The sequence below is a fragment of the Saccopteryx bilineata genome, chromosome 3 (genome assembly GCF_036850765.1).
Source record: "Saccopteryx bilineata isolate mSacBil1 chromosome 3, mSacBil1_pri_phased_curated, whole genome shotgun sequence".
NCBI lineage: Eukaryota > Metazoa > Chordata > Mammalia > Chiroptera > Emballonuridae > Saccopteryx > Saccopteryx bilineata.
The window spans coordinates 74,324,295-74,350,323 of NC_089492.1; positions in this window are offsets into that span (position 1 = coordinate 74,324,295).

Below are 26,029 nucleotides of genomic sequence, written 5' to 3' on the forward strand. Positions count from 1 at the left end.
ATGAAACAACGAAGCCAAGAACTGGTGGGCCGTTAGCTTTAATCCTAGCTTGCACCCAGTGGGCAAGAAATACACACAGTGGGAAAATACTTCCCTTTCCATTCAGGACTCCCAAAGCCACTGACTTACCTGAGTTTCCTAGAATCAAAGGTTTCTACCTCACCAGCTTTATTCACCTCTGTTCCCCATCTCCTTCTCTCTGCACAAACTCTGCACAAACTGGCTTCTCCTTCAGCACTCCGCCATCTTGGCTGCTTCTCCTCTCCTCCATGTGGCCCTTCTCTGCTCTCCTCCAGCATGGGCTCCTCTGCCCCATTTTATAGTGTAGAAATCAAAACCTTTAATCCAATATACAAACAAGGAAGTCTCTGATACAAAGTCACTTAGGGTGGGAGAGGCTTAGTTTTAGCTTATAACAACCCTTCCTGCTTACAGCCTGTCCCCCACACCCAATGTAAACTATAAGCAAGCAAACATATATACTATATTTACAAACTTATTTGACCAACAAAGTCCAAGCATGCTTTTATGGTAATTAAACAAAATAAATATGATGAAATTAAATTTATTCTGCATTAAAGAACATTTTTATGTTACATTTTTTGAATTATGCTTTTAGAATTCATAAAAAAGAAGGGTTAAAAAATAAAAAAACCCAACAAAAATGTTATCTTTTTTTATATATAGATACATTCTTAGTAAGATTTAGTAAATTCGGCAGGTCCCGACACAAATGTGCTAAGTTTTTCATTCTTGTGTTTATGAGAAACATGATCCTGATGTGTCCTAGCAATTTCTTCAATGTTTGGGCATATATTTGAAAGGCAAACTCTCATTTTCTCATCAATACATTGAAAAATTCCTCTTTTTTACTCTTAATTGTGTTGAGTGCAGAAAACCCCCACCATACATATCATCTTAATTTTACACCAAACAAAGGATAAAAGAAACTTGCCTCCTGTCTTCCCAGGGAACATGTAGGGTAGTGTAAACAATCCAGCACCACAGCTTAACAGCCTTTTGCAACCTAATCAGGCACGTGAGGTGGGGGGCTGGGCAGACTGTCAGTTTACAGCCAATTCCCCACACCTCTGTCCCCCAAAAATCTAAACTCCAAAAACCCTGTTGGTTTTTGGTCCCCAACAGGCACATATTTCTCTGGAATACCATAGGGTACTCTTGGAAATTTTGTAGGGCGCACCATTGTGCCCTGGTGCACACTTTGAGAACCACTGGCCTAGAGGTTTATAGACTGCCTCCCCTTTAAGCTTGTTAATTAGCAAAAGAAAAAGAATGTGCTGATGGAAACTAGCCCTTTTTACATATCACCAAGAAGTACATTAGTCATTCTTTTCCTTTATCACCTGGTCTCCCTCCCCTGCAATCCTGTTACCTTTGTTCTGCTTCTGATCAATAAAAGCTCTGGGAGAAGGAGAATCTGGAGGTTAGTCTCTCTTGACTGCCTCTTCCTCTTCTCTTGACAACAGTTTGAGTCTTGAGCAGTTTTTCCAGGTGACACCTGTAATTCCCAGCAGGCTGGAGGATTACAGATATACTGTAGAGTAAAAAATGAATCAAGTTTTATATTTGCTATTGTCTAAAATAGCTAAATATATTCTAGTATATGTGTGTGTGTGCATGTGCATGTGTGTTTCATAGTAAGAAATCAAGCTTTTTTTTTTTTTTTTTTACTAGATTTACCTCTTTATCCTTAGGCAGTGATACAGAGAAGGCAGTCAATATATATTTAAATTGTTAAATTATTGTGTATATGCAATTGTGTGTTACATATAAATAAATGCTTTTCTGACAGGCTGGTAAGAAATATGCAACCATGTTCTTATCTGTGTTTATATCTGGGTTACAGACTTGTGATATATCTTTTTAATTTTTTACTTTTTTTTAAATTAATATATAGAGTAACACTGGTTAACAAAATTATACAAGATTTAGGTGCACACTTCTATAGCACATCATCTCTACACAGTCTAGAAATTTGTTTCTTTTTAATTTGTTAAAATTTTTGCTGTAGTGTAAAGCCAGAAGCCACGGCCAGGGCCGCCATCACAGCAGCCCGGCCCATGCAGGTTCGCATTGGATTCGGACAGTCGGTAAAGAAACAACGGAGCCAAAAGCTGATGGGCTGTCATCTTTAATTCTAGCTTGCACCCAGCAGGCAAGTAAAAAATACACACTGGGCTCCAAAACCCATTCACATTCAGTGCTCACAAAGCCACTGACTTATCCGAGTTTCCTAGAATCAAAGGTTTCTAGCTCACCAGACTTATTCTCCTCAGTTCCCCATCTTCTTCCTTATCCCCGATACAAACTCTACACAAACTGGCATCTCACTCAGCACTCCACCATCTTGGCTGCTTCTCCTGGCCTACTCCACGTGGCCTTTCTCTGCTCTCTGCTCTGCTCTCTCCTCTAATGATAATCTCAGGAACCAAAAGTGCAAACTCTCGTTCTGTCCCCATTTTATAGTGTAGAAATCCAAACTCTTAATCCAATATACATAATAGGGAAGTCTCTAATACAAAGTCACTTCTCTGAGGCATGATAGGATTGTACCACCTCACACCAAAAAGGATGGGACAGGCTTAATCCCAAAATCAAGGCTACAAGGATTCTGCCTGCCTACAGCCCGCCCCCAACACATTGATATCACCTGGGCGACAGCCTCCACATGGGCAGCACCATTTTTAACAAAGTGAGCATAATACATTTTATCTGCCCAACATGCAGTAAGTAAGTATATACTGTATCATGAGAATAAATATTTTGAAATATAAATAAAATAGAAAATGTAATTTACAATAGAATTACCTCAGCTCTGTCTGGTTGACTTAGTGGTAGAAAGTCAGCCCAGTTTGTGGATGTCCCAGGTTTGATTCCCCATCAGGGCACACAGGAGAAATGCCCATCTGCTTCTCCACCCCTCCTCCTCCTCTGTGATAAGGTGCCAAGAAACTGCAAAACTGTTAATATTAGTATTTCAAAAAGAAGAGGCAGGCCCCCTTACCCCTCCTTTCTGAGAAAGAAAAAAAAAAAAAAAAAAAAAAAACAAGAAGAGCTTACAGGGGCAAAAGTCAGTTATTCATAGTTTAACTAGTTCCTGTAGTTTTCTGGAAGGACTGATGCCACTTATTAGAGCAAAGAAGATAGAACCTATCTGAAAACCCCTTCCTCTTCTCTTCTCTTTTCTTAAAAGCCTTTAGAAAACAATGTTTATATATCCTAATTAAAAATTCCTACACTAATCCTGACTCACTCTCACATCCTGGAGTCATAGAGTGACGTATACCTCTAGACCAGGGGTAGTCAACCGTTTTATACCCACCGCCCACTTTTGTATCTCTGTTAGTAGTAAAATTTTCTAACCACCCACCGGTTCCATATTAATGGTGACTTATAAAGTAGGGAAGTAACTTTACTTTATAAAATTTATAAAGCAGAGTTACAGCAAGTTAAAGCATATAATAATAATTACTTACCAAGTACTTTATGTCAGATTTTCGCTAAGTTTGGCAGAATAAATCTTTATAAAACAACTTACTATAGTTAAATCTATCTTTTTATTTATACTTTGGTTGCTCCACTACCACCCACCATGAAAACTGGAATTCCCCTAGTGGGCGGTAGGGACCAGGTTGACTACCACTACTCTAGACAAAGGAATCATGAGCCTACCCCCCCTGCATAAAAAAATCTGTATTCTGTAACATTTTATATGGTGTCTAATAACTATCATTTTGAAATTCTCTGTATGTGCAAAGCTTGTAAACTAAGCAAGAGGGGACTAGCTTTGGACTTTCTAATAAGCTAACCCCAACACTCTTAGCAAAAGTAACTTCATTTAGCTTCTCTTCTTATCCTACACTAAACATTTCCCACCATTGTGGCAACAGGAATAGGATGTAAATCCTAGAAAGTTTGGGAATGTCTTTGACAGGTATGTAAAACATTTGTCACTACTGTGTTATCTTATGGTCTTAGTGTGTAGGAATGTTTTTTCCTTTTGACTGATCCTATAGATCAGTGGTAGTCAACCTGGTCCCTACCGCCCACTAGTGGGAATTCCAGTTTTCATGGTGGGTGGTAGTGAAGCAACCAAAGTATAAATAAAAAGATATTTTAACTATAGTAAGTTGTTTTATATAGATTTATTCTGCCAAACTTAGCAAAAATCTGACATGAAGTACTTGGTAAGTAATTATTATTATATGCTTTAACTTGCTGTAACTCTGCTTTATAAATTTTATAAAGTAAAGTTACTTCCCTACTTTATAAATCACCATTACTGTGGAACCGGTGGTGGGTGGTTAGAAAATTTTACTATTAATGGATATACAAAAGTGGGTGGTAGGTATTAAAATGTTGACTACCCCTGCTATAGATAAACATTGTAACAAGACGGCAAAAATTCAATAAGCTTGTTAGTAAAAGACTTTTGTACCATGCTCCCCCTCCCTTTCTCCAACCAGTATAAAAGCCTCAGAACTGTGACCCATGTTGCATGATTTGGGATTATACCATGCATGTCACTGGCTTAATAACAAAGCTCTTTATAAAACTTCTTCTATAACCTACCTTGGTGTGTCTTTGGAACTCATGAATTAACTTACATTACAACACCCCTCCTGTAGCCATGGCTCAATTGGAGCAAGTTGGCTCCGGTGTGGAAGATGGCTGCATGGCTTTCACCTCAGGCACTAAAAAATGGCTCCCTTTACAAAAGAGCAAGGACCCCAGATGGACAGAGTATCAGCCCCTAGTTGGCTTGCCAGGTGGATCCAGGTCAGGGTGCATGTAGGAGTCTGTCTCTGCCTCCTCATCCTCTCACTAAATAGAAAATAAATAAATAAATAAATAAATAAATAAATAAATAAATAAAATTACCTTATAGCATAAACACATTAATGTGGGCATGTGAATAAAACTGATGTGTGAGGAAAATATCTGTGCAATGTTACTTTGAAATGTCTTATTCTCACTATGTTTAATACTAGGATAACTTATAGGCATTGTGACTATCATATCTAATGTGATTCAACATATCTGAAATCCTTATTCAACCATATATATATATATATATATATATATATATATATATATATATTTTTTTTTTTTTTTTTTTTTTTTTTTTACAAAGACAGAGAGTCAGAGAGAGGGATAGATAGGGACAGACAGACAGGAACAGAGAGAGATGAAAAGCATCAATCATTAGTTTTTCATAGCAACACCTTAGTTGTTCACTGATTGCTTTCTCATATGTGCCTTGACTGTGGGGCTACAGCAGACCGAGTAACCCCTTGCTTAAGCCATCAACCTTGGGTCCAAGCTGGTGAGCTCTGCTCAAACCAGATGAGCCTGCGCTCAAGCTGGCAACCTCAGGGTCTTGAACCTGGGACCTCCGCATCCCAGTCCGATGCTCTATCCAGGGCGCCACCACCCGGTCAGGTTATTCAGCCATATTCTTCTTCTTTTTTTTTTTTTTTTTTTTGTATTTTTCTGAAGCTGGAAATGGGGAGGCAGTCAGACAGACTCCCGCTTGTGCCCGACTGGGATCCACCCGGCACGCCCACCAGGGGGTGATGCTCTGCCCATCTGGGGAGTCGTTCTGTTGCGACCAGAGCCACTCTAGTGCCTGAGGCAGAGGCCATGGAGCCATCCCTAGCGCCCTGGCCATCTTTGCTCCAATGGAGCCTTGGCTGCGGGAGGGGAAGAGAGAGACAGAGAGGAAGGAGAGTGGGAGGGGTGGAGAAGCAGATGGGCACTTCTCCTATTTGCCCTGGCCGGGAATCGAACCTGGGACTTCCACACACCAGGCCGACGCTCTACCACTGAGCCAACCGGCCAGAGCCTCAACCATATTCTTAATTAAACAATAATATGCAAGTAGTATGGCTTGTCTAAGGGAGATTTGTCACCTGTGAAATAGGACACTAATGCTAACTTTGCAGGATTAGAACAGTTTATTAAAAGCTGGTTCATTTATCTCCTATAGAGTAGACATTGTCTATTATTGTTATTTATGACAAAAATTAAGTCTACATGCAAATGATGTATAGGTATATATTTGCAGTGACAATAGATTTGAAGGCCTTAATGAGATGTCCCCAGACTTGAACTAAAGAGTTAATTTTTCATTTTATATGTATATTGTTTCCGAATGTTTGGTAACTATTGATTTAACATTCCTCACTAATCGTGGACTCTGAAATACTGCAGTGTTGAGAGTATATGAAGGATTCCTACCACTCCTTGTTATAAAATACCACTTTAAAAAATATATTAAAAGTCAAAAGCCAGAAATAAACATTTATAAGAAGACATGGTCTGTTTGCATTATCACTCATGGAAGTCAATGTCTCTATTTTAATAATTATAGAGTCAAGTAGCTACATACGCTGATTTGAATGTTTAGTTCAGTGATCTGGCTGTGTTATGATTTAAATATGTTCATGTGGTGAAATGGTTTATTTTACAAGCACTCATTTAATTGCATCTGACATTTCACATTCCTGTGTATGTAATACATTGACTTGGACTATGTGATTAATAAAATGTATCTAGTGTTTACTCTATTTCCTATTTCTTTTTTTCAAGGCAGAAAAGGAAATTAAATACCTGAACACCTTTCACCTTTGCAATTTTGTAACTTATGCTTTAGAAAAGGGTAACTTTTTTTTCTTTTTTCTTTAAAGTTTAGTCTTAGTTACTGAACTACGCATTACAGCTGCAGCTCACATATCTATTAAGAAATAGAGTAATGTGCTATAAATTAACCAAATGCATATGGACCATAGCCATTCTGGTAGTTATAACTTGAGAGTGGTAGTGCTCTGTCTTTGAACTTCTAAGATTTCAGGTACATTGTATCCTAATTGCAGGATTGTGTTGCTTTTTTCTTTCAAGCTTCAGGAATAATCACAGATAATTATACCATAAAAAGGAGCCATTCACTGTTAATCATATTACCAAATTTTCAGCATGCAATATGCTTCTTATCTAGATATATACTCTCAAGTCATTGAATAGTTAAATTAATGAAATTAATTAAAGCAATTACTTGGTCTTTTATGTGTTTTGATTCACAGAAGGGCTGCTTTAAAGAGTGGTATCTTGTGTCAAAAATGGGAAGGATCAGATAAGCTCTGTTGGCAGATAATTCATACTTGATGAGCTTAAATTGATTTAAAAAAACAATTGTGAACTACAGTAGAAACAGAAATGCATAGCAGCTAAGGATGTAAATTGTATGTAAGTACATGGAAGCTAAACACTGAAACTCTTGTCTAGTTGAATAGATGGCCCAATGAAAAGTATGCTCTCTACTCTTTGTGCACCAATATGAACATCAAGAGACATCATGGATTTCTGAAAATGATTCCTTGCTGAGAACAGTTTTATTAATTGTGATTTATAGTATGGGTGATGAAATATTGATTTCCCATAGTCACTTTGTAAGATTTTAGAATGAACCAAGCAGAGTTCATCAATTTAGCAAGTTGCTCAATTCCAACCTTCTAAGTTTCTTAGTTTCCAATGTCCTTCTTCTTCTTCCTCTTCATTCTTCTATAACCCACTGTCCTGGTAAAAGTTCTACTACTTCTGTGGGATTTTCCCCAATTATACTAATAAATGACCACCTACTATAGAACTTCTATAACATTTTATTACATACCTGATGCCTGGGACTCATATAGAGCCAGGACTATATAAATATGTTTCCTTAAGTGAACAAGAAAAAATGCACTTTGGAATATAAGAAGAAAATCACGTTTGGTAGAGTGCAAATGTGGTCTTGCTCAATAATTATTTAGGACTGTCATGTGCTTCTTGCACAACGCACAAAAAAGAACCCAATGCCACTGTTGTGGCTTCTCTGCCAAAAATGCATGACCTATATCTAATAATGAGAAGATATAAGACAGATCCAAATTGAGGGACACTCTAGAAAATAAATGTCCTGTACTCTATGAAAATGTCAAGATCATAAAATTTAAAAAGTTCAAATTAATTGAAAAAGTGAGAAAGAGTTTCTGATTAAAGGATATTGAAGAGACATGACAACTAAATGCATCAAATGATCAGAACTAAAGCACAGACCAGGTTAAAAAAATTATTTTTCTAGTGAGAGAAATGATAATGTTTGAATCAACTATGTAGCTTAGCCAATATCATTATGTCATGCAAATTTCCTGTTTTAATAATTATGTGTTTCTGTAAGAGGATAGCATAGATTGTATAAGTTACATAAAAGTATTTAGGGGTAAAATCTCATCATGTATACAAATTACTGTTCAGGAAAAAATATGTCAGGATGGAATGTGGAGAGACAGAGACAGAGAGACAGACCAACAGAGATAAAGCAAATTAATAAAATGTTAACATGGGAATCTGGGGAAAAGGCAGAAAGGAGTACTTTAAACTGGATTTTCAATTTTTATTAAGTGAAAAACTGAATAAATATAATAAAATTTTAAGTAAATGCCGATAAGAGCAAGCGAAGTTTCATATCACTCTTTCCTATTTCTCACATGTGACTAAGAAACAAACCGTTCTTTTTATGGCGTCTTGACCACTGTAATGTCAGCCTCCACTACAACCACTCACAGTCCGATACACAAATGAAAGACAAGTAAGAGATGGAAACTGATTGATTTCACACAATGAAGGCAGAAATTTAAATGAGTCAAGTATAGTTCCAGCTTTTGGAGGAGAAATCATTAATAAAGGCAATGAAGCACTGCTTCCTATTGAATTAGTGCATCAGAGAAGAGGAAACCAGATGAAGGGACTGGGGGAGAAATGAAAAAAAACAGAAAACCGATTTCCTCAAAACCAGTGCAAAGGAACATGATGAATCTTGACAAATATACTAAGTCAAGAAATGAGCGTTGTCAATTAGATTTAACAACATAGAGGGCATCAGTAACCTTAACAGAGCAATTTTAGTGCAGGGTTAGGGGAGATATAGGGAATGACACGAAGAGAATGGGGAGGGAGGAAATGTAGACAGGGAGTATATATGAACAAGAACAAATGTGGGTGGATAATCAATGAAAGTGTGTGTGTGTGTGTGTGTGTGTGTGTGTGTGTGTGTTTATTAAAGACTAAAATTGAGCATGCTGGTTTCCTAGGGCTGAACTGGAGATAAAGTCACACATGCTGTTACTGTACTGGAGAGAGAATTCTAAAAATGCCAAATGGGGAAACTGAAACTGAGCAGGGAAGTAGCTGCATAGGTGTTGACCCTGACTACCTTCGGACTCATGACCGGCTCTCACAGTACTGTCCTTCCAGAAGCCAGATGAACTACTACTTCTCAGGACTTTCTGGCCAGAGGAGGAAGGAAAGTTTTATCTACCAATGCCTCCCTCCTTTTAGTGAAATGGTCCCTGAGATGTTACTTACTCTGAGTTTTGGAGTCTTTGGTGCTTAGCATCCATAATACTTGAACTGCTCCAAACTTCAGCATAGAAAGGGACAACCAGGAGTAAGAAGGGAGTAGTAGTGTACAGTATAATGCAGAAGACAAACTTGGAATCCATGCAGTGTTTGTGAAACCTGGGGCGGCCAATGTAGAAACAAAATAGCCAAAACCCTGAGATTATTGAAGCCAAGAGTATCTGGTGTGAAACATAAAATAATATTTATTTTAATTAGTATTATGATCAACATTTATATAAGTTGTATTCTTTTTTTTTTTTTTTTGTATTTTTGTATTTTTCTGAAGCTGGAAACAGGGAGGCAGTCAGACAGACTCCCGCATGTGCCCCACCGGGATCCACCCGGCCCGCCCACCAGGAGGTGATGCTCTGCCCATCCGGGGCATCGCTCTGTCACTACCAGAGCCACTCTAGCGCCTGGGGCAGAGGCCAAGGAGCCATCCCTAGCGCCTGGGCCATCTTTTGCTCCAATGGAGCCTTGGCTGCGGGAGGGGAAGAGAGAGACAGAGAGGAAGGAGAGTGGGAGGGGTGGAGAAGCAGATGGGCGCCTCTCCTGTGTGCCCCGGCGGGGAATCGAACCCGGGACTTCTGCACGTCAGGCTGATGCTCTACCACTGAGCCAACCGGCCAGGGCCTAAGTTGTATTCTGATAGCAAGGAACCACTAACAAGGAAAAGATGAAGGTAGCAGGGTTGTTGGGCAGTACTATAGCTTTAACTCTGAAGTAAAAAACATAAATTTAAGGTAAGACCATTCAGTATGTTTTTATGGGTTTTTTTTAGCAGCATCTAACTACCTAAATGTGGTCATGGAATGAATGGGAAGTTAGATGTAACTCATTATTATTTTCTATTTTGGAAGTGGCATAATTGCTTCAAAATCATTTTTTTTCCTTCATGAATTTTAAGGTTTTTTTATACAAATATTTCAGTCTAAATACCTTTTCTTGTAATGTATCTTCTTGTTTCCTTTCCCCCCCTTTTTATTAAATTTATTGGCATGACAATGGTTAACAAAAGTATAGAGGTTTCAGGTATGAAATTCTACAACACATCTGGAACACCATATTGTGTGTTCACCACCCCAAGTCAAGTCTCCTCCCATCCACTAGCTCATGTCTCTTTCCCCATTGCATAATGTACTATAAATCTCATTTTTATTGTTTGTTTCTGTTATTTTCTTAGCACCATTGGGTTTTCCACCATTTTGTTGTCAGGCATGGAATAATTTTCCAGTATACATTTGAATAGAATCTATAGCTTTTTCACTTGGCATTTCTCTCTATTTACATACAGGTATAGCTCCCACTGTAGCAAAATTAAATGTGTCTTATCTTGTGAAACAGGAAAGACATATTAAATCACAGAGTCATGTTTAAAATCTATGTTTTTTATAGCTCACCTCATAGAATAAGAGAAATGTTGCCAGGAATTATATTTTCTTTCTCATACATATCTTCATCTCTTAAATTACCTAGGATCCTTAGAATATTTGAATGTCTAAGAAATTAAATCTGCATTTGTTTATATATAATGAGTCTATGAGACATTTCTTCAAAAATTGTGAAAAAACTTAATTTTATTCTGCCCCCTCATGTAACACATGGGTAGAAAAAATGATATAGATAGATTTAAGTCAACTTTGGATTTTGTCTGCAAATTGGAATAAATAGCCACAGGAGACATTACTACCTAAATATTTAATATATCTCTATGGATTACTGTTTCAATGGGTTCACTGTATTCTCCAGACTCAGCACTGGTAGCTGTGATTCAAACTTTTCCCTAATATATGTAGTACATAAAACATTTTCAACACAAAAAGGTGACATAGAAAATGAAAAGTTGTAAACAGGGATGTTTTGATCAAAATTGTCTACCTTCACCTAAATTAACTAGGTTATTGAGGCAAATAATGACAGATTAGCAGGATTTTTGTTTCTTATTTAGTTTATAAGATAACTTCAGATCGCAAGCTCAGTTTATATGTTTGAATTAGCCTTGGTTTGTCTCTTCCTTCTCTTTCCTTCATAGTGAAAAGTCTGCTGCTATTGATTTGGTTAAGAAGAATCATGTCAACTTTTGTTGTCCTACATTTCTGATTTTATTACCAAAAGTTCTTTCCTAATGTTGAAGATAATTTATATCTTCATTCTACATTGATAAATATTAAAGTTTTACTTGATTCAATAAACATACTATTAAAAAGGCACAGAGGAGTTCCAGGGAAACTAAACCCACCGAAGCGCACTGACACCCTGTAATATATACATAGTCTGTTCTAATATTTGAGCTGCATCTTTAGCAAAAATATACTAATGGAATGAAATTTATGAAGCTCCACTTCTGTCACTAGATATTATGGGATCAATCTTTGCAGCCTTTCTGTGCCAGGAATCCTGAGGAAACAATCCCCTCCCATTGTGTTTCTAAGGAATGATAACTCAGACCACATAAATCTTAAGATAATGTGACAGAACTGGAGAGGCAAGAATTTCCTCTTGATTTTTCACTCATCAGCTTGAGCTAGTTTTCTCTACAGTTTTTTAAATTTATATTCAATTTAGAAATATTTGTTGGTTTTCAAAATTTTTTCATACTTTCCCTTTCCCAGTTTTTTTTATAGCTTTAAGGCCTCAATGGTTTTATAGTTAATGGTTCACATAATTGAAAAAGCAGGTATTTTTTTTTCCTAAGATGTTTCTTACATTTAATAGTGTCCTTTAATCTTCTCTTGTTTGGATAGTAGTATAGCTAAAACACTACTTAAAGTTATATGAGAGAGTTTCAAATTTTAAAATAAAATTCTCTAAGAAAATTCAAGTATAAGGTTCAAGTTAACATTATTACATTTCATATGCCCTATAGGTTTAATTACCATAAAATAAAACAAAAATCACAAAATTCATATTAGTTATAATTTTTAGTAGTATAAACTATACAGCTACACGGTTAATTTTTTCTATTCCGAGATGTGAGATTTATACTGTGACATTTCAAACTGGATTTAGGTGTATTCACACCACACAGACACACATTATAATATACATATGCTATTAATAAGATGAGTTAAATTTCTAGGCATGACATAAATAAAATATGGAAAGTTTTTTATTAAAACGACACAGAAAGCAATTCAAAACATACATAACCCTATCAAATTTCTGTTTGTTTCCTAAGAATATGTGTTCTTATAAATTTCAATTTTAAATTAACAAAAAGAGATTATGGTTTGCTTCTATTAAAGTAATTAGGAGAGTAAGGTGGTACTTTTTTTTCCTATGGCAACACCAGTTCAACAGTAATACATGAAACAATTCTCTTTGTAAGAAATCTAAACACCTATAAGAGGCTCTTGCACACAAGGTGAGCACAAAACCAGTCACATCAAAGTTGATTGGTAGGTTTGTGGCACCCTCTCACTATATAGTCCCTCCCACAGGCATAGGACATCTAATCAGCAGGAAAATTCCAGCTCCCAGCTTTTCCCTGGGAAGAAAAAGAGAAACTGGACTATCTGCCCACCATTCTGTCTTTTCAGGGGGCTGTCAGAGGGATTGGCTTCTGTCTTGCCTGTCTCAAAGTGCTGATGGGATATCATATACCCTAGATGCCTAGGGATCTACATAGTATATTCCAGATGCCTGTGAGTGGCAGAAAACAAGGAGCCCAGTGCTAGCTACTACTACAGAGGATAGGTGGTGCAGCAGACTATAGCTCAGTGCCCTCTCCCTCAGGGAGAAAGAGAAGAAGGGAACAGATGTCCTATGTTCCAGCTTTTCAAGGGTCTTCTAGAAAGACTGGCTTCAGTCTCATTTGTTTCAGAGAATGGACAGGATGCAGCATGCTCTAGCAGCTTGGGGGCTGATGTTATATAATGAACATCTATGTTCCCCCCAATTCATATGTTGAAACATAATCCCCGATGTAAGGGTATTTAGAGGTGGGGCCTTTGAGAGGTCATTAGGTCATGAGGATGGAGTCTGTGTGAATGGAGTAGGTCTTTTTACAAAAGAGACTTCAGAGGGATCTCTCTCCCCTCCCTTTACATGGGCACAGAGCAAGAAGGCGTTTATCAGTGAATCAGAAATTAGGCCGTTAACAGATGCTACACCTGTAGGGACTTGATTTTGGACTTCTTGGCTTCTAGAACTGTGAGAAATAAAGTTTGTTGTTTAAGCCACTTGCTCTGTAGTATTTTGTTATAGCAGTTTGAATGGACTAAACATTTTTGAGAACAGGAATAAACTGAGAGCAACAACAACAACAAAAAACGAATAAGCTGAGTGCCACACTGTCACCTTAGAGAACCTGTGCAGATAGTCACTAACAGCAGAGGAAATTATAAGCTCCTGCCTGTGCAGATAGTCACTAACAGCAGAGGAAATTATAAGCTCCTTGAAGGATATAATGACACATCCCTCTAATTAGGAGTCTAGAGAAGATACATCCACAGAGAAGGTTTGAGAGACCCCAAGAATCTCTAGCTAGGCTGATATCTGAAGGTCTTTTCCTGTTTAAAACCAATCCATAAAAACTGGAAGAAGTGACCTTTTTCTTTTTCTTCAAATGTGTGAATACCACACAAAGTTACAAGGTATACAAAAACAAGAAATAACCACTTAATCAAAGGAAAAATTAATCTCCAGAAACTAACTCAAAAGAAACAGAAGTATATCGTTACCTTACAAAAATACAAAATAACAGCCAAAAGGGTATTCAACAATCTCAGAAAAGCAATGCATAAATAAAGAAATTCTTTTAGAAAAAGGAAATATAAAAATAGAACAAAACAGAAATGTTGGAGCTGAAGAATGTAATAACTGAACAAAACTAAAGTCACTAAAGAGGTTCCACAAACCCACAGTATCAAGCAAAAGAAAGTATCAGGAAATTTAAAGACAGTCATTTGAAATTATCCTGTCAGAGGTACAAAAAGAAAAAAAAATGAAAGAGAAAAAAGCCTATGAGACTTATGAGATACTATGAAAATATAAATATGGCATGAAAGGTGTTGTAGAAGGAGAAGAGAGATAAATGAAGAAAAAGTATATTTAAAGAACTAATGGCGGCCTGACCTGTGGTGGTGCAGTGGATAAAGCGTTGACCTGGAAATGCTGAGGTCGCAGGTTCGAAACCCTGGGCTTGCCTGGTCAAGGCACATATGGGAGTTGATGCTTCTAGCTCCTCCCCCCTTCTCTCTCTCTGTCTCTCCTTTCTCTCTCTCTCTGTCTCTCCCTCTCCTCTCTAAAATGAATAAATTAAAAAAATTTAAAAAAAAATAACTAATGGCAAAGACTTCCCAAATCTGAGAAGGGAAAGGACATCCAGATTCAAGAAGGCTAATGCATATTAAATAGAATAAAACCAAAGAAATCCATAGTTAGATACATATATGTTAACTTTCAAAAATGAAAAGCAGAAAATTTAAGCAATAAGAGAAAAGTAAATCATGGCAAACAAGGGAAATCCTATCAGACTATCAGTGAAATTCTGGCCTTGGAGGCCAGAAGGGAATAAAATGATATATTTATAGTGCTGAAAGAAAAACCTGACAACCAAGAATACTATACCTAGTCACTGTTCTGAAAACTGAAGGAGAGGTAAAGGTTTTCCAGCTAATCAAGAGATAAAGGAGTTTATTAGCGCTAGACCTAACTTATGAGAAGTGCTGAAAAGAATCCTATATAAAATAAAAGCGTGATAAAGATCAACACAAAAGCCTGTGAAAATATAAAGTTTGCTGATAAAAGTAAATATAAAGACAAATACAGAATACTGTAATACTATTAAAGCAGTATTAAATCACTTTTAATTCTAAGAGAAATGTTAAAAGACAAATGTACAAAAATTTTTATAAAAATGTTAATAGATATATAGTAAAAATGAAATGTGTGATATCAATAGCAAAGTGTGTTAGGAAGTAGGAGAAGTAGAATTTTTGTATGTGATTAAATTTAAGTTGTTGTCAGTTTAAAATAGTTATAGCGATACAGTCTTATTGATGTGGATCTCATTGTAACCCCAAGAAAACATCTCTATTAGATAGACAAAAGAAAATAAAAAATCAATAAAAGCATATCACTACAAAAAATTAATGAAACACAAAGCAAGAAAGTAAGAAAGGTAAAGAGGTACACAATATTTATAAAACAGTAGTTGTGACAATTATTGCTTTGATGTGATATCAAAAGCACAGATAATAAAAGCAAAATATAAAGACAAGCGGGATTAAATCAACTAAAAGCTTCTGCACACCAAAGGAGGCAATTAACAGAATGAAAAGGAATCTTACAGAATAGGAGAAAATATTTGAAGTTAATATCCAAAATATATAAGAAACTCATACAACAAAAAGAAATTAATTAGAATGGGCTAAGAAATGAAATAGCCATTTCTCAAAAGAAGTCATATTACTGGCCAACAGTATGAAAATGCACTGGACATCACTAATCAGCATGGAAATGTAAATCAAAACTACAAGAGACTGACTTACATTTTGTTAGGACAGCCATTATCAAAAGAAACAGGTGTTGGTGAGATTATAAGAAAATTGAAGCCACTGAGCACTGGTAGTAGAAATGTAAAATGTATGGTTGCTATAAAAAACAATGTGGAGTTTCTTCAAAAATTAAAAGAAGAATCACCATATGATCCCAACAATCCCAATATTAGATATTTATCCAAAAGAATTGAAATCAGCATCTCAAAGAAAGATATTTGCAGTCTCATGTTAATTATAGCATTACTTGGCTAGTAGCCAAGATGTGAAAACAACCTAAATGTTCATCTGTGAATAAATGGATAAAGAAAATGTGTTACATCATACAATGAGATATTATTTGGTCTTAACAACAAAAAAATCCTGTCATTTGCTACAACATGCACTGACCTTGAGGACATTAGGCTTAGTGAAATAAGAAAGTCACAGAAGGGCAACTGTGTCATGGTTCCACTTATAGGAAGTGTCTAAAATTGTCTAATTCATTAAAGCAGAAAGTAAAGCCATGATTGCCAGGGGCTGGGGGGATGGAGAAATTGGGGTTGCTGTTCAATTGGTACAAATTTCAGACATGCGAGAGGAAAAGGTTCTAAAGACCTGCTGTATTACTCTGGGCTTATAGTTAACAATACTATATTGTTCATTTAGAAGTCTATTAAAAAGGTAGAACTCATGTTTTTACCACAATTGTAAAAAATCTAAATTAATTCATAGTCAACCACTAACAGATTTGTTGTCAGTCATGTTTCAGAAAGAATAAGATTGGAAGATAAGTGTTGAAGGTGTACAGGAGATAGAATTTTTGAATTATCATTTCAGAATGGGCAATAAAAACATAATTAGAAAAAAATAAATTACCCCAAAATACTATAACCATGCTAAACATAAATTATTTTTCATTTGTTTGCAAGTTTTTGATGTTTAAAATTCTTCATTGTTAATCAACCTAAATACAATAGTCTTCAAAATAAATATATATGAAGAATTAAATCAGTATATTTATCATTGGATTAAACATCATAACTTTTTAAAAATTATTTAACTATGATATCATTCTTTCATAAAAAGAGATTGCCATAATATAGAACTAGTTTGGAACCAAATATACAGGCTGAAGAAAAATGTGTCAGAGGCTTATTTACTTAGGACACATTTAAGTAACTTTTGTAGACTGGAACTTTGGAATATTAATGCTGACAATCTTGGCTCTGGTTGTTCTCAGTAAATGCACACCTGTGTATTCAAGTGGAATTCAGTTAGTACATGAGATTGTTGCCCCCAGTCAGGTGACTAAATGGCCAAAGGAATCTCATCCCTGCTACTTCTCCAGCCTGTTTCACTTCTCTACTCCAGCATCCTCCTGGAAAGAGAGTAGAGAGACCCTGGGCTTGTTTTCACCCCCTTTGATGGAGGGAGTGGAGAATCCTATAGCTTTTCTAAGCACATATCCACTCCCAGTTTGCTTATCCCAATGGACAGGCACATTTCTACCTTTATTCTGTTCCTCTGCCTAAGCTGAGCTTACTCTAGTAGTGACTGTAGAGCTATTCAATTCTTCTGAGTAAAGTCACCATAACTGTATACTTTAATGTTCCTTAGTGCTTTGTTTGAATATCTGAATAATAACCGTTTGCATTTAGTTGCAGCATATGTTTCTCAATCTCCAATGGAAGAAATCACCTTATAATGTGTTGTGTGTCTGTGTAGGTGTGTGTGTTGTTTTTGTGTATAATGGGAGAAGCAGGGCCGGTGTATATCTTGATAATCTGTAACATGCTACTCTCAAATTCCCATTTGGTTCCTTTTACTTAGGAGTTTGTAATAAACTTATAATATTCTTCATTAAAATCAAAATGTTTTCCATTCAGAATTTGTTTCTTAAATTTTTAAACAGGAAGAATTCATAATGATTTATAGATTTCAGAAGATTTAAAAATTTGGGCACAATACTACCAAACAATGCTTTTGTCAGAAGTGGTTTCCATTTGCCATATTAAATCTGGGTCTGGAGTGACCTTAAAGCCTTTCCTTTCATTACCTTCACCAGAATTGCAGGTCATTCCAGGTGTATATCAGTAGGTATGAAAATAAAAATAAAATAGCAAATCACCTGCTTACAGTCCTTTGAGAATGTGAAAATATAGTAACTGGCTTTATATTTCTCAGTGGTAGAGTTAGGTGATTCAATACCAGCAATTCCAAATAACTTTGCACCATCCAAATGAAATAGGCTATGATTTACCTGAGCTACCTACATGTAGACAAATCAAGCTGGGAAAAGGTACCTTTCCTGATAACAGAGTCAGGGACCTGAGATATCCTAGCTCTCCATGTATTCTGAAAATATTGCTAACATTAGAATCCTTTTAGAGAACCAGAATAGGGTAGCCAGGAGGATACTACATGAAGGTATTTTCTGTCTCAAATATTCAAACAGAAGAAAACTCCTGAAAGGAAGAAACTGATAGAAAAGTGGGAGGAGTCAATCCAGAGACTGATTTTAAAGATGATAAAAAGGGATGGAAAATACAAATAAGAACAAAATTCTCAGTGAACACAGGATAATGATAATAAAGTTTGATATGACCCTCATATTTAACACTGAGTACTTTAAACCTTCATACTAGTAAAAAAAAAATTATAGGTACCCACACAAGGCAATGAAAAATTTGGGTTAAATGCCCATTGATTCTTTAAGACTCTTTACTTAATGAAAACCTGTGGATGCTGGTTAAATTTGAAGAAGTTTTCAGTCCTCCGAAGTGGAAGGGTCACATTGAGCAGTTGCTACCAGGCATTGTCACAGGCGAAGATATTCATTGTAAAGGATTTGTTATTACACATATCAAATTTGTATTCTTTGAAGTAGGTTAGATAACAGTTGTTAGTTGCAAAACTTTATTTCCCAGTGGTAAGTCTGAGTTTGTTCATGTGTTAAAGACAAGCACAACAATAATTTCTAAGTATATGCAGCCATCCAATGACTAAATGTGCATGCTATAAACCTCCCTTGTTTATACTTCTCATACATAGAGACTTTCTTTGAGCTCATTCTCATCTGTCCTCATCACAATCCTTGTTGTACTCACATGCTACTTAAAATACAAGTTGAATTTCTTTATTAACACACTAAACACATTTTCTGTGCACCATATGCTTATAGGCAGCCCCATTGTCTCTTACCATCTGGGCCGCTGAATGCCAGAGTGCCTCCTCTCCTCTCTTTTTAAGGAACTACAAACTAGCTCCTAAAGGCAATGAACTTAGAATATCACTGGATATGCTACCAGCCTCTTTGTCCTCACACTGGGCTTTTGCCCTAGGTGAGGCTTATGCATTATTAAAACATCATTTATGATAAGCTTAGATTAAACATGTCCCCTGGGAGGCTGAAAAATGGGAATTTTAAAAGCAGCATTAAAACTCAAAATTGAAGGAATCAAAATTGGTTGCATGGTACCTTGTGGGGAAAAAAACCCAGCCTCAAACATTTTTATATGGTCAATGTGAATTCTAGAATACTTCTTCATCAGCCTCTTGGTACTCCATCAGGATTCTTAGGTGGTGAGGTGAACGCCTGCCAAATGGTCCCAACAATGAATCTGAAATTTACCATCCACACGGGGCTTCCGGTGTCGATCCATCCGCTATGGGCAGGGTAAACTAATTGAGAGCCCGTCATCACTATACCTGAAAACAACAGATACAACCTAACTCAACAACAACAAGAACAACAAACATAGCAGCTCAGACTTAGAATAAATGAACATGCACATCAAATATCTAATGTTCCCATAAATTGCTGCTAAACTACCTAATGCACTATATGTTTGAGTACACACATGTTCATCCCACTGATACTAGGCACTGTATCACAAGGCATTATATGTTCACCCTGTGTATACTATAGGGAAAGAAGCATTGGGGCTCTCAGCAGGCAATTATCCAAGCTATTGTGGTTTAGCCAGGAAGAATAGCAGCCCCGCCTCTCTTGTTGCCCTGGGGAAAATGCAGGGTGACAACTGCACCTTCTCCACCCACAGCTGAACCACTTTTACAAAAGTGTTATCCGAACTTTTACATTTTTTAATCTTGCTGCCTTATAAACCCACACTCTGCACGACTGCCCACGTAGGGCATTTCTTATTTCTATACTTCTGCATACTTAACTGATACTGTATATCTTTGTTTAGAAGCTATGGCTTCTATTAAATTTAATTACTTACCCCTGTGGCTTTAAATTGAGGGTGGCTATAAAACAAAGACGGCTTCTATTAAATTTAATTACTTTCCCCTGCGGCTTGCGCGGGGAGGGTGGCGTCTATTAAAAACGGCATGGTATAGGTGTGGCTGCTAATCAAAGATGCTGCTAAATGAAGATATACTGTCTGTAGCAATAATTAATCAAAGAAGACACTGTTAGGTACAGAGACAGGATTGCATGATAAATGCCAATCCTGAAATTTATTAAAGTAATCCTAGTTCTGAAGGAATTTTCGTAATTTATGTTGTTCTGCTTTTCTTAATAAAAAATATAGGTTACATCTGCACATACTATATAGGGTATATTAATGTTCTATTGAGGAAGGTAAATATTTTTAGACATCGCACCCTATCAGATAAAGAGCAAGATTCCGTGAGGCTTTTTAACTGGTTTTTCCCCTTTTGATAGTAGCCGAATAAAGAAAATGGCTTACAGATTGAGCTATGTATATAGTTTGAAAGTAACAACAGAAAAATGATGTTCATAATCTGAATTGCAATGAAACCAATTATCTGTGCTGTGCTTGTTCACATGGGAATTCTCCTAAAGGTTTAGTATTTCTTAAAAGAAATTAAAAACAGCTGTAAAAATACCATAAAACAAAAATAGCAGCTGCAAAAGAGATTAACATTCCTAAATTTCATTTGAACCTGATATGCTATTTTTCCAACAGCAACATAGATATTCTGATTTTTGAATCTATCTTTATGTAATTTTACCTTTAAGAAAACGGGACTACTGAATACATGTTTGATAGAACTTATCTTTACTATTCTCATAAATTTTAGGAAATTTTCTCCCTTAAGATATTATTATTGTTCTGTGTTGTTAGTAATCCTCAAAGATGTGCTATCATTGTAGAATAATCTAAAGGCATTTAAGATTAAACACCATTGAGTAAACAAATTACAGCAATCTCTGCCCCTGTCTCTTCCCCATCCTCTCTCTCTCTCTCTCTCTCTCTCTCTCTCTCTCTCTTTTGTTATTTGAAGCTGTCAACTGCCTTTTACACTGAACCTGAAGACCAATGGCCTTTTTAAAATTTTATATAGTGTCTGCGTTCCAATTAGGCAAACAACAATAGATAAAATATACCTGAGTTTTTTCATACATACATATATATGCACATATATGCATATATAATAGAACAAAATGCAGTTTATAAAACGGATCTGGAGGTGGTGACAGTATAAAACAGTTAGTTTTTCTGTACTGTTCAAAACATATGGCAGCAACTTTTCTAGACTTGTGCCAGATGGAGGCTTTTAATCGATCCAGTCTGCTAGACCGTATGTTATTTCTCCATTAAAGGGGTTCCTCCTTCCTAATTTATAAAGAAATTGCTAAATTTTCAAGTGCAAGATGCAATGCTTTGCAACATAGAAATAATAAATTGAGACTATTTTTAAGAAGGCAGCGCATTATTAAAGATCGAAATTATGTGAAATTTGTATTTTTATTCTTTTAGCAAAACTCCTGTCGGCTGTTCATACTTAACACACATCCAACATAGTTTACATAGTTTATTTGTTTGGCTGTTTGTTGGTTTAGTAGCCAAATGCTTTCAGACAGGAATAATATATGTGACAATCTCTCTAGTAAATATTGCCAGTATTCACAGTCAATTAAATCATTACACTTGGTAAAATCTTGAGTAATTACTTAGAGTTTTCAAAGTTAAAAATCACTTTTTCATTATATTTTATATTAAAGTATTTCCAATATTTTATAGTTTAAAAATATCTCCCTATATAAATAATTACGTCAGCCTCATGCCTTTTAAAAATATAAAAGAAACACTAAGGCAATTGTAAGATAAAAAGATTATAAACATTAATACATAAAAAGCAAATATAGTGGAAAGATACTGCTGTTATTATACATGAATAATTGTAGTTTGTTTTATCTTAACTATGTTAGTAAAGCCAATTCTCTCTCTGACACACACACATATAATTTAAAAAATATGTGAAGAGCTGAGAAATAAGAATATATAACATTTTGGAATAGTTTATTGCTATTGTTCCTTTGTTATAAATATTATTTGTGACATAGGTTCAGATTTTGAAGTAAACTAAGATGTATGCATAACAGAAATCAAATGAAAGCAACCAGTCTCTGGAGAAATATGCATTCCTTTTGTAGAACCAGCTTTAATGGAGACCAGTACTTAACATATTCACAGCTTATAACAACTTATGAAATGGGTGAATGTTCAAACAAAATATCAACCAGATCTATTCTCTTTAGCATGTTTATTTATGACTCCTTTCTTTTGAAAGAAACCAGGAGTATGATAATGGTCACACACAGACTAAATAGGCTGTGTTTTCATGAGCAGTAATCCCATACAAGTACTAGAAAGAAAAGCCGTATTTTTCCAATATAATCCTACAAGGGCAAATGACAGCCTTACCTGATGGCTGATATCTTTTATAGTACGACTGTGACATATTTTATGCATCACAAAGAATGATCAAAGATGTCTCCAGAGGCTCTCTGTCATGGAATGTGGCCCCAGAGCCCCTGTTTGCCTTTAAATCAGGCAATAATGCACCTTTAAAATAAGTTTGGCATGCTTTCCAGAGTGACGATTATTTTGGATTTGAGCATGATTTTGATTTCTCTTTCAGTTATGTGAGTTCTAAAATTGTATGCATGTTTCATTTGGTTGTGAAATGATAAGTGACTAAAATAAACATGAGATTGTATATTTTTAAAAGTCCCTGTTTAATGTAGAGTTCTGCTTGTTTTTACTGCTTTTGTAATCTAATGTCATTTAAAAAAAGAAAATGCAACTCAGAAACTAACAAAACTGTTCCATTTGTTTCCCATTAAAACATATTAATAAAATAACCTCAACATATTTTTGTTCTTACATATAAAATTTAGCATTGCAGCTATTTTTTTATCAAACTTAAATGATTATTTAGATTTTTATGTACAAATTGAAAATAAATTGGAAAATTTTGGCAATCACCCAGTTCATTTTAGCACACAGCCTCCAATCCTATAATATCTGGATAATTTCCAAAAATACTATTTCCTAAATATTTTTAAAGATTTTGATGAAAATGTTTATAACCCAGATTTATCTAGAAAATTATATAATCTTCTCTCTTTGGAGTTTGTTTCCACACATAACCAAAGATCAAAAAAATAAAAATGTTTTGATTACATTTACCATAATAGTCATCATGACTATTTGGTTAGGCCTACATATTTTTAAACAAACAAACAAACAAGTAAATAAAATGTGGTTATGGTTTTTGGTGAGTGATCTTTGTGAATGAGAGAAGGCATTGTTAGTGAGAGAATTTCATAAAACAGCCAACTGCATTTTGTTGCAATGGTAGGTAGAACTATACAGCTAGTGCTCAATTTACTACCACGATTGGTTCCAACAGACCGGTCGTAACATGATTTGGTCGTAAGTTGAGTAGGCTATATGTACAGTACTGTGAAATGATGTTATAAAAATCTCTAAGTCAAAGACAAAGACAATTTCCTCTTGGTAGACATCTTGGGAGGGGTTTGATGAAAAATATCCAAGACACAAAACACAAATTGCTGTACTGAGTCTGGGATTACTGAGTCTGGGATAATAATTGAAATGGTGCACATGGAGATGACTAGTAGTGCTGCCGGAAGCTGGTCCACACTATCATATGCCCAGCTGGGCATCGCTTGCGTTGTTGCCAGATGCGGAGCAGTAGTGGCTAGCGATTGTGGTCGTAAAGTCGAATGGTCGTAAGTTGCATAGGTCATAAGTTGATCAATATCTGTAGTTGCAAAGAAATACCACTGGTTACCTGACAGAACATTTACTGAGATGTTTAGTGATAGTTCTTGGTGCTGAAGAAGGCTGAAGAATCCACAAAATTGCTCTTAAACCTGTCCTCAAAAAAATCACAGGGCCAGTTGAGTGACTATGAACTTGGTAAATTAGTGTTATTGTGAAAACCACTCAAAACATTTGCCCTAAAGAGTGTGAGTTTACAAAGCATATCAAATATTTCTAAAAAGTGTGCATTCCCAATTCCAGTAAATATGCTCTGCAATTTATTTTTAACTATAAAGTTATTAATCATATTGGCTTTGCAATCTTTAAGAAATAGTTATAATTACATTAAATTGTAATTCTATTCACTCTTAGCTCAGTTAAATATATAGTTTATATTTGACTTTTTTGTAATGTTTATTGGCATATTAATGGTCTTAAAGAGAGGTAGTTTCTTTGAAATTAATTATTTTTGAAAATTAATTATAATTTGTTAGATTACATAATTTTAAACTATTTCCTACTGCATTTGAAATCAATAATATGCCATAAAAAAGGTAGTAGCAAAAATGTATTTTTATAAGAAACTTATTCCTTTGGGTTTTCAGTCATGAAATGTACATCAGTTCCTGATTTTACAAGATTATCAGCTTATGTATCCTGACTTTTCTGAAATATAACTGATTTTATAGTTCATATTTATAACCTAATGTTTTATTTTTGACATATCAGTTATATGTCATTATTTACAGTGAACCTAAAATGCTTTGAAAACTGTAGAATATTAAAGACATATATGATTATTATTTGCATTCAGTACTGATAAAAATATCTTCTTACACATTAAGATAAATACTTTAGCACTGTATCATATGTTTTTACTGGTTATCTTTAAAAATACTATTAAATGAAGAAAGATCAAAATTTTAATTTTGAGGCCCTGGCCGGTTGGCTTAGTGGTAGAGCGTCGGCCTGGCATGCAGAAGTCCTGGGTTTGATTCCCGACCAGGGCACACAGGAGAAGCACCCATCTGCTTCTCCACTTCTCCCCCTCTCCTTCCTCTCTGTCTCTCTCTTCCCCTCCCGCAGCTGAAGCTCCATTGGAATAAAGATGGCCCGGGCACTGGGGATGGCTCCTTGGCCTCTGCCCCAGGCGCTAGAGTGGCTCTGGTTGCAACAGAGCGACGCCCCGGAGGGGCAGAGCATCGCCCCCTGGTGGGCAGAGCGTCGCCCCCTGGTGGGCGTGCCAGGTGGATCCTGGTCAGGCGCATGTGGGAGTCTGTCTGACTGTCTCTCCTCGTTTATAGCTTCAGAAAAATACAAAAAAAAATTATAATTATGAAATGCTATCTTACTAGGTGAAACTTTTTAGAATCAAAGTCTTTTATGATATCATGTCTGTTCTGTTTATAAGAGTCGTCCAGAAGAACATTGTAAAATAATGTTAAATCTTTTAGGAAATACATTTTTATATATTCAACCATTTTTTAGGGAGAACATAAAACAAATTTACTTATAGGATTTTCTTGACCGTTAGCTAGTATGTGATTAATTTGACATGTATATTTTATGTAGCTTTAGTTTGAACATTTATAAAATGACTTCTGATTAAACATTTATGAGATCTTTTCCAGCTCTAGAAATGGGGGGGGAGATTGAATTTGAGAATAAAACCTAAAATTCATCCAGCTTTTTATACCTCAGTCTGTTAGTCCTCCTACCAAAATATTAAAATCTTATACTTTACATTTACAGATCACAAAATTCTTCAGCATGTATGACCTACGATCTTTCATATAATAACCCCCCAAAGCAGGTGCCATTATCTTTTTCTTAGATCAGGGGTCCCCAAACTTTTTATACAGGTGGCCAGTTCACTGTCCCTCAGTCTGGAGGGCCGGACTATAAAAAAATACTATGAACAAATTCCTATGCACACTGCACATATCTTATTTTAAAGTAAAAAAACAAAACGGGAACAAATACAATATTTAAAATAAAGAACAAGTAAATTTAAATCAACAA